Source organism: Puma concolor, chromosome E2 (assembly GCF_028749965.1).
Source record: "Puma concolor isolate L17-30 chromosome E2, mPumCon1.1.hap2, whole genome shotgun sequence".
NCBI lineage: Eukaryota > Metazoa > Chordata > Mammalia > Carnivora > Felidae > Puma > Puma concolor.
Window position 1 is genome coordinate 38262204 of NC_141681.1, and position 13399 is coordinate 38275602.

Genomic DNA, 13399 nt, shown 5'->3' on the forward strand with positions numbered 1-13399 from the left:
TTAAGCTTTGCACGTAAATAATACTCAATAAATATTGAATTACACTGCTGACTGATGAATTCCTCTGGGTTCGATCTCAGGCATGTTTCTTTATTATCTTATTTTCTACTCTTTTACTAGTTTGTACTGTTCATTATTATGATTTTCAATACCTTCTGATGCCCACATTGCCAGGCTGGATGCCTCTTCTGAGCAATAAAACAAACATCTACTTTCTGGCCATTTTTTTGCCTGGAGACATCTGAAAATCAACAGGTACAAAACGAAACCCTTGATTTCTCCCCCAGACTTGTTTCCCCACATTTCCCATCTCAGTAAATGTCACCACCATCCACTTCATTGTTTAAGCAAGGAAATTGTCCTTGTTTCCTCCCTCTCCATTTCCCCTCATGCCCCAATCATTATCAAGTCCAAATATATCTTGAACTTGTCCTTTTCCTTCCAAGTTCAATGCCATCATGCTTATCAAAATCACTGCCACTGCTTTTTTGATTCATAATCATAGCCTACCAAATCTCTCTGCTCTGCCCATTTCCAGTCCTTTTTCCACATAATAGTCACTATTGTTTTTTATAAACATTAATTAGATGACATCTCCCCTCTGCTTAAAACCTTCCAGTGATATCCCATTGCACTTAGAAGAAAGCTCACTTCTCTATAATGGCTTACAACACCCTAAGACCTGGCCCCTACCTCCTTCTGTGATCTTACAACATATCATACTCCCACATCTACCCTAGCATGTCACCCAGCATGGCGCTGAGATTAACATATTGCCTAGTTATCTCAGCTTAAATGTCAGTTCCTCACAGGTTACCTTGTCCACCTGTTTATTTAGTCTGCCTGTCCTATTATTCTCTGTCTTTGCAAACAGTGCACTTCCTTCTTTGCCTGAACCAAGTTTGCAAATATATATTTGCTTAATTTCTTGTGTACTTTGTCTTTCCCCCTGGACTGTAAACTGTGAGAGCAGGAGCCATATCTTTCTTTTAAATTTCATCTTTGAGTAAATGAAGTGCCTGCATTGTTTTGGTAGCATAACCTTTAAATTTTTATTTTGGACACTGAAAAATCTGCTAAAAACCAGTTACTTCAGGAAAACATTCTAAACTTCAAGTTATCCCACCACTGGGCTACCTTTAAGGGGCTTCTTGCCAATCTGGCCACTAACTCATGGAAACCCTGGGGTCAAGGAACACTCACTGCCAGAAAATGTTTAGGATTCATTTCTGGATAATAATTAATGTTTATGGAATCCTGAATGTGTTCTCAGCATTGTGTAACTCTCACAAGTTGATGAGGGGCTGTATTCATCTGAGACCCAACAAGAGACAAATGGTAATGCAAAAAAGAATTTAAATAAGTGGCTATTTCCAGAAATTTGAGTGAAAGTAAGGGAATAAAAAGTTCCCCGAGGACTTCTGAGGTGTTTACAGTGGAGAGAAGTCATCACTCTGTAGGGGATACAGCATGCTCTGCCCAAGTCCCTTGTTCAGGCCTCGAGGTCTCATTGCCCTGGCTGGTGGCAGTGCCACTAACTGATAGCCATTAGCAGTCAGACCTCTGGAAGGGTGGTTGGGAATTGCCTTGGCTGAAGACATCTATTTACATCCAATGTCTATTCTACCAGAGAAGGATAAGGGCTTGGTCCCCTCAGAACAACTCTGAAGATTCATCCCAACTTCAGAGACGTCCATAGAATCAGCATAAATCTTTGACTGCAAACTCCCTCTGCCCAATCCTGCTTTATTCCTTTCCCTATAGGGGTAGATCCTAAGAGCCTTTTCCGTTGAGCTACTTGGATATGAGTTTCCATTTCAGAGTCTGTTCCCTAGAGAACCCAATTTACAGCATCCTTTTGGCCTGAAGAGAATAGTGGTACCAAAATTCAGTGAATTCTGTAGCTAGTATAAGAGGGAATGCGTGATAAAAGCTGTCAGTGACTGTCCACTTTGCACTTTCAGGGAGTGGGGGGAGGAACCCTGACCTCTTTTTCTTTTCACTTTCCACCTTCCTACTACAACCTTGTATCAGCCAAATACAACTGGAAGTTGGAGTTGGACCCTGAGTTAGGCTTTCCTGGAAGATCAGCCTCCTGGGACAAAGAGCTGGGCAGAGAAGTGTGGAAGGTTAATCTGGGGGGGCAAAGGCAGAAGAACCAACACAGGTGGGTACTATTATTGTTCCTTGTTTACAGATAAGGAAATGGATAAACAGATATGATATGACTTGAATAAGGTCATGCAGCTTGTAAACAACATGCTAGAATTTAGACCTCAAGGTCTATGTTCTTAATCCCATATAAAGTCTGTTTTGATTCCCAGTACTTCTCTCCCTTCTAGGACTTAGTAGGTCTTTATATACCAAGACTGGTTTTTCTATTTCTTTTGCAATCCTCTCATTCTAACACACAAATTAGATTTGGCCAGTGTCTATGAGACCTGAGATGGAAAAGAAAAAATAAAAATTGAACAAGTAGTGTCATCAAATCCTTGCTGAGTATATGTCCATGTCCCACGGGTGAGTTCTGTTTAGTTGACCAACAGCATCGATTTCTAGAATAAAATATCAAACAGTTGTTTGAACTATGAAATCCTAATTATCTGAAATGTCTGATGTGAACCCCCAGCATGTTATCTTTCCTGGGCAGTAGTGGTTCTAATCAGAAAGGGCATGTAACTTAAAGTGAATCTTCCGTTAGTCTTAACAAAAGTATAATTCATGGTTATGTTTATTGATCTCTCTTGTTGTGCTGACTCAGCCTTAGAGCTTATCTCAGTCAGTACCTCCTTCCAGAGGAGAGCTCTCTTTATGTGGGGCATCTGTAAAAATAATCCAGCTTAACTAGAGCCTTACATTTGGTCTCCAGAGGGCAGGGATCTCAGCTGAGTCTGACTAGGACAAAAGGAGCAGGGTTTCTCCAACAAGATTTTGGAAAAGGAATCATGGTTGATACTTGTATTTTCGCTGTAATTTTTTTCTGGAGCAGATGATGCCACAGTCCTGTCAAGGGTCACTGCTGAATAATCAAAAAGGAAAAGGTCCTGGTAGGGAGACCAGGCAGTGGGGCAAAGTCAGGGATTACTTTTTAGATTCTTCTTCTCTCTGTTCCTAGAACTTATAGGGAGTGTTTTCACCTTTGGATTCTTGAAACTGATTTTTCCTTTGCTTCACATAATTTCTTCAACACTTGTGTAGCTGTCTGATTCTCCTCATTCAAGTCTCTGCTCAAATATTGCTTCCTCAAAGAGGCTGTCTCTGACAATCCTATATAAAATGTCTCCATCCTCTTGAACATTCTTAATTCTACTTCCCACTTTTATTTATTCACATAACTTATCATTTATGAAATTTTGTTTTATGTTATATCTTTCCTGTTAGGACACTCACTCTGCAAAGCCAAAGACTCTGTTTTGTTTAGTGTATGTTGAGTATAATAGGTGCTCAATAAATGTTTCTTGAGTGAATGAATGAGCAAATGAATGAACTTTAGGGGCATACCTGTCATCATAGAGACAGCTGGTCAGGTGGGTCTGTTTTCCATCTTAGCAGATAGATTTTGAGGTTGTAGCTCAGATTCATTCTTTCAGAAAGGCCTCTGAGATGAGGGAAGGTTTGAATTGAGTCAATAGGGATACATCTTGGTTGTGGATAAAAGGAGCCTTTTACTGCTTTCCTCAACTTCAAATGAAAATCGCTCCTGAGGCAAAATTTTCAAGCCCATTACTTTGGCTATTTTATAAGTCATCAGAGGGCCTATGGTCGATATTGGTTGTCAAGACACTAAACAAATGCAATTTCCTAATTAGCTTCTGCATGGAAATTGTATCCAACACTGAGCTGAGAACAATTCATTATGCATGCTGGACAGTGGTGCTAAGAGAAGGAGTAATTGACCAGCATTGGAAAGGGATAAATTTAGTTTAGTTATTTGGAACAAAATCTGCTTTGTCAGATAAATTAGGCAGTGGAATAATCTGATTAATGAACATGAAATAATACTTCGATGCTTTGAAAAAAAGTCTGGAAACACTGAAGGGAGAGTGAATGAGAAGGAGAGGACGAAGATGAGACAAAAATTTTTCTTTCTTCATTTTTCTATCATCAACTTTGGACCACCTCTTCAAAGGGAAGTTGAGGTGCACACATTGACAAGTTTAAAAGGGTGTAAAATCTCACTTAAAACTGGCATTAAAGTACATATTATGCTTTAAATTTTTTAAATTAAGGCATAATGCATTTGGTCAAGTTTATGTATATGCTACATCTTCTTTATCCATTCAACAGTCAATGGATATTTGGGCTCTCTCCATAGTTTGGCTATGGTTGATAGTGCTATTATAAATATTGGAGTGCATGTACCCCTTCAAATCTGTATTTTTGTATCCTTTGGGTAAATACCTAACAGTGCAATTCCTGGATCATAAGGTAGTTCTATTTTTATTTTTTTGAGGAACCTCTATATTGTTCTCCAGAATGGCTGCACCCCTTTGCATTCCCATCAACAGTGCAAGATGGTTTCCCTTTCTCCACATCCTTGCCAACACCTGTAATTTCTTGTGTTGTTAATTTTAGCCATTCTGACAGGTGTGAGGTAGTGTCTCAACATGCTTTTGATTTGTATTTCCATGATGATGAGTGATGTTGAACATATTTTCATGTGTCTGATTCCAAAATCTATAAAGAACTCAACAAACTATCAAACTCAACACCCACAACAAAACAACCCAGTTAAGAAATGGGTAGAAGACATGAATAGATGCTTTTCTAAAAAAGACATCCAGATGACTAACAGATATATTCATACTTTCTTTATCCATTCATCTATTGATTGACACTTAGGTTGCTATAATATATTGGATATTATAAATAAAGCTGCAATAAACATAAGGGTGCACATATCTCTTCAAATTCACGTTTTCATTTTCTTTGGATAAATACCCCAAAGTGGAATTGCTGGATCATGCAGTAATTCTATTTAAAAGTATTTTTAAGAACTTCAATACTGTTTTACTTGGGGCTGCACCAATTTACATTCTCACCAACAGTGCACGGAGTTCTCTTTTCTTCACATCTTCACAAGTACCTGCTATTGTCTTTTTGGTATAACCAATCTGAAAGGTGTGAGGTGTATCTCCCTGTGGTTTTGATTTGCATTTCCCTGTTGATTAGTGATGTTTTCATGTGCCTGTTGGCCATCTGGATGTCTTGTTTGGAAAATGTCTAATCAAGTTTCCTGTCCCTTTTCTAATAAGGTTGTTTTTTGATATTAAGTTGTGTATGTTCTTTATATATTTTGAATGTTAACCCCTCATCAGATGTATGATTTCCAGATATGTTCTCCCATTCAGAAGGTTGCCTTTTCATTTTTTTGATGGTTTTCTTTACTGTCCAAAAGCTTTTTAGTTTGATGTAATCCCATTTCTTTTATTTTAGCTTCTGTTGTCCTTGCCTGGAGAGACTGAGACACACACACAGACACACACGCACACACACACACACACACACACACACACATATATGATTGATGTCATTGAACTTACTGTTTATGTTGTCTTCCATGAATGTTATGGTTTCAGGTCTTACATTCAACTCTAATTTATTTCGAATTTATTTTTGTGTATAGCATAAGATAGTATTCCAGTTTCATTTTTTTGCATGTAACAGTCCAGGTTTCCCAACACCATTTACTGAAGGGACTGTCTTTTCCTCATTGTATGTTTCTGCCTCATTTATCATAGATTATTTTGCCATATATGTGTGGGTTTATTTCTGGGCTGTCTATTCTATTCTTTTGATGTTTGTGTGGGTTTTTGTGCCAGTACCATGCTGTTTTGATTACTATAACTTTGTAGTATAGTTTAAAATCAGAAAGTGTTATATTTCCAGCTTTATCCATCTTCTTTCTCCAGATTGCTTTGTCTATTTGGGGTCTTTTGTGACTGTATATAAATTTTAGGATTATTTGTTCTAGGTCTGTGAAAAATGTCATTGATATTTTGGTGAGGATTGCATTAAATCTTCAGATTGCTTTGGGCAGTATGAACGTTTTAACAGTGTCAATTCTTCCAATTAATGAGCACAGAATACCTTTCTGTTTATTTGTGTCTTCAATTTCTTTCATCAACATTTTAGTTTTCAGAATACAGGTCTTTCACCTCCTTAGTTAATTTATTCCTATTTGATGTAATTGCACGTGGGATTGTTTTTGTTAATTTCTCTTTCTGATAACTCATTATTGTACAGATATGCAACCAATTTCTGTATGATAATTGCTTGTATCCTGCAACTTAACTGAATTCATTTATTGGTTTTAATAGGTTTTGGTGGAGTCTTGGGGGTTCTTTCATATAGTATCTTGTCATCTGAAAATAGTGACAGTTTTACCTCTTCCTTTCCAATTTGGATGAGTTTATTTCTTTTTCTTGTGTAATTGCTCTGGTTAGGACTTCCAAATCTATGTTAAATGAAAGTGACAAGGGTGTGTATCCTTGCCTTGTTCTGATCTTAGGGGAAAGGATTTCATCTTTTCAGCACTGACTGTGATGTTAGGTGTAGATTTGTTGTATATGGTCTTCATTATGTCGAGGTACATTCCTTCTATACTCAGTTTGTTGAGAGTTTTTATCATAAATGGATGTTGAATTTTATCAAATGCTTTTCCTACATTTATTGAGACGATCATATGATTTTTATACTTTGCTTTTTGATATGGTATACCATGTTGATTTGCAAATATTGAACTGTCTTTGCATCCCCAGAAAAAATCCTACTTGATCATGGTGTATGATGTTTTTGTATTGTTGAATTTTGTTTGCTAATTTTTTTTGAAGATTTTTGCATCTAGGTTCATCAAAGATATTGGCCTGTAATTTTCCTTTCCTCTCGTCTCTTCTCCTCTCCTCTCCTCTCCTTTCCTCCCTCCTTTCTTTCTCATTTTTTTCTCTCTCTCTCCCTCCTTCACTCCTTCCTTCCTTCCTTCCTTCCTTCCTTCCTTCCTTCCTTTCTTCCTTTCAATTTGTCTGGTTTTGGTATCAGGGTAATGCTGGTCTCATAAAATGAACTTGGAAGCATTCCTTTCTGTTCAATTTTGTGACATAATTTAAGAAGGATAGATAATAATTTTGCATTGAATGTTTGGTGGAATTCATTTGTGAAGCCTTCTGGTCCTGAGCTGTTGTTTTGGGGGAGTTGTAAATTACCAATTCAGTTTTATTACTTGTAATTAGTATATTGATATTTTCTATTCATGATTTAGTAATGGAAGGTTGTGTATTTCTAGGACTTTTTCAATTTCTTTTAGGTTTGCCAATTCTTGTCATATAATTATTTGTAGTACTTTCTTATGATCCTTCATATTTCTGTGGTATCAGTTGTAACTTCTTGGTGAGTCTGGTTAACGATTTATCAATATTGTTCATTCTTTCAAAGAACCAGCTCTGAGTTTCATTAATATTCTCTATTTTTTGTTTAGTTTCTCTTTCACTTATTTTCATTATAATTTTTATTATTTCTTCTCTTCCACTAAATTTGGTCTTTCTTTGTTCTTCTTTCTCTAGTTTTTTTGGGTTTAAAGTTAGATTTTTATTTGAGAATTTTTCTTGTTTCTTGAGGTAGGTTTGTATCACTATGAACTCTTGGAACTGCTTTGCTGCATCCTGCAGATTTTGGAAAGTTGTGTTTTGCTGGAAGCCGAGCTATCTCAGCCTGATGGCAAGGCTCAGGCTCTGGACAGATTGGTGACTGCAAGGTGGCCCACCGACAGTGAAGCTTCTTGTACTCCCACTTTTAGGTAATTTGGCCTTAATAAAAGTACCTGGGGTATTGTCTATTGGGGAACTGCCCTCGACAGGCCCTCTGGGAAAAGAACCATTAGGAAAGAAAATAAGGTTCCACAAGAAATCGTGTGGCCTTACATTTAGCCCTTGCCATCCCCTACGGAGACTCCTCTACTTACAGGAAGGATAGCCAGCAAAGGAGGCCAATAAAGGAGAGACATATGGATTTGAAAGCCCCACTCCAGTAACTAAGGAGTGTATCTACAGGCACAAGTCACTCTTTAACCCCTAGGCCCACTTGGCCCCCAGGAGGCATTCCAGATGATGATTGAACCTAGTCGGTTAAAGTACAGAATGGTTCATTGGTTCCTAGGTGCATTGTCTCTCTGAGAATGTATAAGGCGTGGGTTTCTAAGACCCTCTTGGCCCCCTCCTAGCACCTCGGATCCAGGCGTACACTTTTGTTCCTCAAACCACAAATAGTTCGGAGAAACAATTAAGAGGCCGTGTCCCTGTAACTCTTCCACTTGGGGTGTTGAGAGATAGATGACCTTTCGTGAAAACAGCAAAGCAAATGCTTTATAGATTATAGATAAACATAGGGACATAATGAAAATAATGTGAGAAATTAATCATTAAGCAAGGGGCAGGAGGGAACATTATGAGAAAATAACCATGTTATTCCTTAAAGGGTGATTACACATAGGAACATTTTCAAAATTAGGTAATGATAGAAAAACATAGATGATGTATGCTATAAGGAAATCACTAGCAAATATAATGCCACGTTTGCTACAATAAACCAGCCAGTTCAACACACTGCTGTTGTCTGTGTCCATTTTTATTTTAGTTTTAGTTTTTTATTTTAGTTTTTTACTTTTAGGTTTTTTTATTTTAGTTTTGTTGTATTTTCACCAACTCCATCCTTCCTCCAGGATTGCTGGAGCTGGTCTCCGGCAGTTTTTATTTTTATTTATCTCAAGTTATTTTTTTTTTCAATTTCCTCTATGATTTCTTCATTGACTCACTGGTTGTTTAATAGTGTGTTGTTTAGTTTCCATTTGTTTGTGTATTTTTTTCAATTTTCTTTTTGTAATTGATTTCTAGTTTCACATCATTGTTATCAGAAAAGATGCTTGATATGATTTTTATCTTCCCGAATGTGACATTTGTTTTCTGGCCTAATATATAATCTCTCTTTAAGAATGTTCCATGGGGGCGCCTGGGTGGCGCAGTCGGTTAAGCGTCCGACTTCAGCCAGGTCACGATCTCGCGGTCCGTGAGTTCGAGCCCCGCGTCGGGCTCTGGGCTGATGGCTCAGAGCCTGGAGCCTGTTTCTGATTCTGTGTCTCCCTCTCTCTCTGCCCCTCCCCCGTTCATGCTCTGTCTCTCTCTGTCCCAAAAAAATAAATAAACGTTAAAAAAAAAAAAAAGAATGTTCCATGTGTATTCTGCAGTTATTGAACAAAATGTTCTTTCTATATATATGCATACACATATGCATATATGTTCATCTGGTCTAATGTTTCCTTATTGATTTTCTATCCAATGGTCTAGCCATTGTAAGTGGTGTATTAAAGTCCCCTGCTAAAATTGCATTACTGTAAAATTTTCCCTTTATGTCTGTTAATGTTTACTTTATATATTTAGGTGCTTCTATACTGAATGCATAAATATTTTTGGATGCAATATCCTTTGTTTGGATTGACCCCTTTATCATTATGTAATGCTCTTTGTCTTTTTTTACAGTCTTTGTTTTAAAATATATTTTGTTTCATATTAATATTATTACCCCATTTTTCTTTTTTTTAAGTTCATTTATTTATTTATTTTGAGAGAGAGAGACAGGGAGGGAGGGAGAGAGAGAGAGAGAGAATGAGCAGAGGAGGGGCAGAGAGAGAGGGAGAGAGAGAATCTCAAGCAGGCTCCATGCTGTTAGTGCAGAGCCTGATGCAAGGCTCAATCCCACAAACTGTGAGATCATGACCTGAGCCAAAATCAAGAGTTGGATGCTTAACTGACTCTGCCACCCAAGTGGCCCCCAGCTTTCTTTTTATTTTCATTTTCATTTTCATAGAATATCTTTTCATATCTATTCACTTTCAATCCCTGTGTATGCCTTTAGATTTGAAGTGAGTTTCTTGTAGGAACATATAAAAACGGGTTTTGTCTTACATTTTAAAAAATACATTTAGTTACCCCACATCTTTTGATTCAGGCATTTAGTCCATTTACACTTAAAGTAATTATTAATAGTTATGTACTTATTGTCATTTTATGAGTTGGTCTGAGTTGTTTTTGTAGTTCCTTTCTTCTTCTCTAAGTCTCTTCCTTTGTGGTTTGATGGTTTTCTTTAGTGTTATGTTTGGGTTCCTTTCTTTGTACTTTTTTGTGAATCTAGGATATTGTTTTGTGGTTACTATGAGGTTCATATATATCAACCTATACATATATAGCAGTCTATTTTAAGCTCATAGTTGCTTAAGTAGCAACACTTTATAAAAGTACTACATTTTTACACCCTCCAGCATGTTATGTTTCTGACATTATATTTTACATTATTTTGTGTATACCTATGCTACTTACTGTAATTATAGTTTATTTTACTATTTTTGTCTTTAACTTTCATAGTAACTTAAAAAAAAATAGAGAGAGAGAGAGAGAGAGTGCAAGTGGGGAAGAAAAACAGAGGGAGAGAAAGAGAGAGAAAGTGAGAGATAGAGAGAGAGAATCTTAAGCAGGCTCTATGCTCAGCACAGAGCCCGATGTCAGGCTTGATCCCACAACCTTATGATTATGACCTGAGCCAAATCAAGAGCCATATGTTCAATCAACTGAGCCAGCCAGGTGCCCCAAACCTTCATAGTAACTTTTTAACTGGCTGATTTTCTCCCTTCACCAAATATTTGCTTTTACCACTGAGATTTTGTCTTTCATATATTTTTTTATTTCTTGTTATGTCCTTTGCTTTCCTGATTAAAGAATATCCTTTACCATTTCTTGTAAAGCTGGTTTAGTATATATGAACTCCTTTAGTTCTTGCTTTTCTGAGAAATTACATCCCTCCATTAATTATAAATGATAACCTTATCAGATATTCTTGGGTGTAATTTTTTTTTCCTTTCAGAACTTTAAATATGCCTTGCTTCTCCCTTTTAGCTTGAAAAGATTCTGCTGAAAATAACCAGCTGATAGTTTTATGGTGTTTCTGTTGTATGTGCCTATTTGTTTTTCTCTGGCTGCCTTTAAGATTCTCTCTTTATCTTTAATTTTTGCTTTTTTAATAATAATATATCATGGTATGGATCTTCTCAAGTTCATCATGCTTGGGACTCACTTTGATTCCTAGATCTAGATATCTGTTTCCTTCCCCAGGTTAGAGAAATTTTTAGCTATTATTTCGCTAAGTTTTCTGCCCCTTCATATTTTCCTATGGGATACTCATGATATAATGTTAATATGATTGATATTGTACCAGGGGTTCCTTAAGCTATCCTAATTTCTTAATATTCTCTCTCTCTCCTTTTTTTTTTTTTTTTTTTTTTGACTGGCTGATTTCCATTACCCTATCTTTCAGATTACTGATCTGCTCTTTTGTATTATTTAATCTGCTGCTTATTCCCTGTAGTGTATTTTTCATTTCAGTTAGTGTATTTTTCAGTTCAGATTGGTTCTTCCATTTTTCTAACAGTTAAAATTCTCTAATTCTGTTGAAATTTTCCTCCATTCTTATCAGTTCAATGCTCATTATCATTACTTTGAATTATTTATCAGGTAAATTACTTAACTCTGTTTCCTTAGGGTTCCCCCGACCCCTCCCCTCTACCCTCCTCTCCCCTCTACCCTTTTATCTTATTGTTTCATTTGGAATGTATTCCTTTGTCTTATCCTTTTGTTTGACATTCTGTGATTTTGTTTTCTTTCTATGAATTAGACAGAACAACTTCCTTTCCTGGCCTTAAAGAAGTGGGCTTATGTAACTTACCCCTGTGTAGACTGTGTATGGAATGGGTGCAACTAGGGTTTCCCAGGCCATGCCATGTGGGAGTTTCCTTGGTTGAAGCTGGAGTGGGTAAGGGCCAGGGAAGTCCTGGGGTACATCACACTGGAATTCCCTTGGGAGGACAACTAGAGTTAGTGTGGGTCAGGGACTGGGGTACATTGGGGTGGCCCTAGAAGGCTGGCTAGAGTATCTGGACATTTCTTCCTTCCACACTATCATAATGGAGGGGGAATGTAAATTGGTGCTCACAGGTGCCTCTAACCCTGGAGAGTATTCTACCAGTTTCCCTCCCTTTTGGTAGACACTCTTGGATTACTAAATGTATGTCCTTCATTTATAATCTCATTTCCCTTTAAACCACTGTTTGTTTTTACACTGTGACCCAGGGCACACAAGTATTCACATGAGCCCTTCTGTGATATCCCTCCCTACTGCAGGTCACTGTGTTGGATATAGGGTTCCAGACTTTACTATATCTTTGTTTTTCCTATCCTTCTCTATGTGGCCCTTATATCATTTGTTGTGCAGTAGCTGTTCAATCGTTCCCTTTTTATTCAAGGGGAATTGGTCTATATGTAGGTATAGGTTACTGCATTCATGGGAGGAGGTGAGTTCAAGGTCTTCCTACTCCACCATGTTGGACTGCCTCCTGGACATCTTTTTTTTTTTTTCAATATATGAAGTTTATTGTCAAATTGGTTTCCATTAAACACCCAGTGTTCATCCCAAAAGGTGCCCTCCTCAATACCAATTACCCACCCTCCCCTCCATCCCACCCCCCATCAACCTTCAGTTTGTTCTCAGTTTTTAAGAGCCTCTTATGCTTTGGCTCTCTCCCACTCTAACCTTTTTTTTCCCCCTTCACCTCCCCCATGGGTTTCTGTTAAGTTTCTCAGGATCCACATAAGAGTCAAAACATACAGTATCTGTCTTTCTCTGTATGGCTTATTTCACTTAGCATAACACTCTCCAGTTCCATCCACGTTGCTACAAAGGGCCATATTTCATTTTTTCTCATTGCCATGTAGTACTCCGTTGTGTATATAAACCACAATTTCTTTATCCATTCATCAGTTGATGGACATTTAGGCTCTTTCCATAATTTGGTTATTGTTGAAAGTGCTGCTATAAACATTGGGGTACAAGTGCACCTATGCATCAGTACTCCTGTATCCCTTGGGGAAATTCCTAGCAGTGCTATTGCTGGGTCACAGGGTAGGTCTATTTTTAATTTTTTGAGGAATCTCCACACTGTTCTCCAGAGCGGCTGCACCAGTTTGCATTCCCACCAACAGTGCAAGAGGGTTCCTGTTTCTCCACATCCTCTCCAGCATCTATAGTCTCCTGATTTGTTCATTTTAGCCACTCTGACTGGCGAGAGGTGATATCTGAGTGTGGTTTTGATTTGTGTTTCCCTGATGAGGAGTGACGTTGAGCATCTTTTCGTGTGCCTGTTGGCCGTCCGGATATGTTCTTTAGAGAAGTGTCTATTCATGTTATCTGCCCATTTCTTCACTGGGTTATTTGTTTTTTGGGTGTGGAGTTTGGTGAGCTCTTTATAGATTTTGGATACTAGCCCTTTGTCCGATATGTCATTAGCAAATATCTTTTCACATTC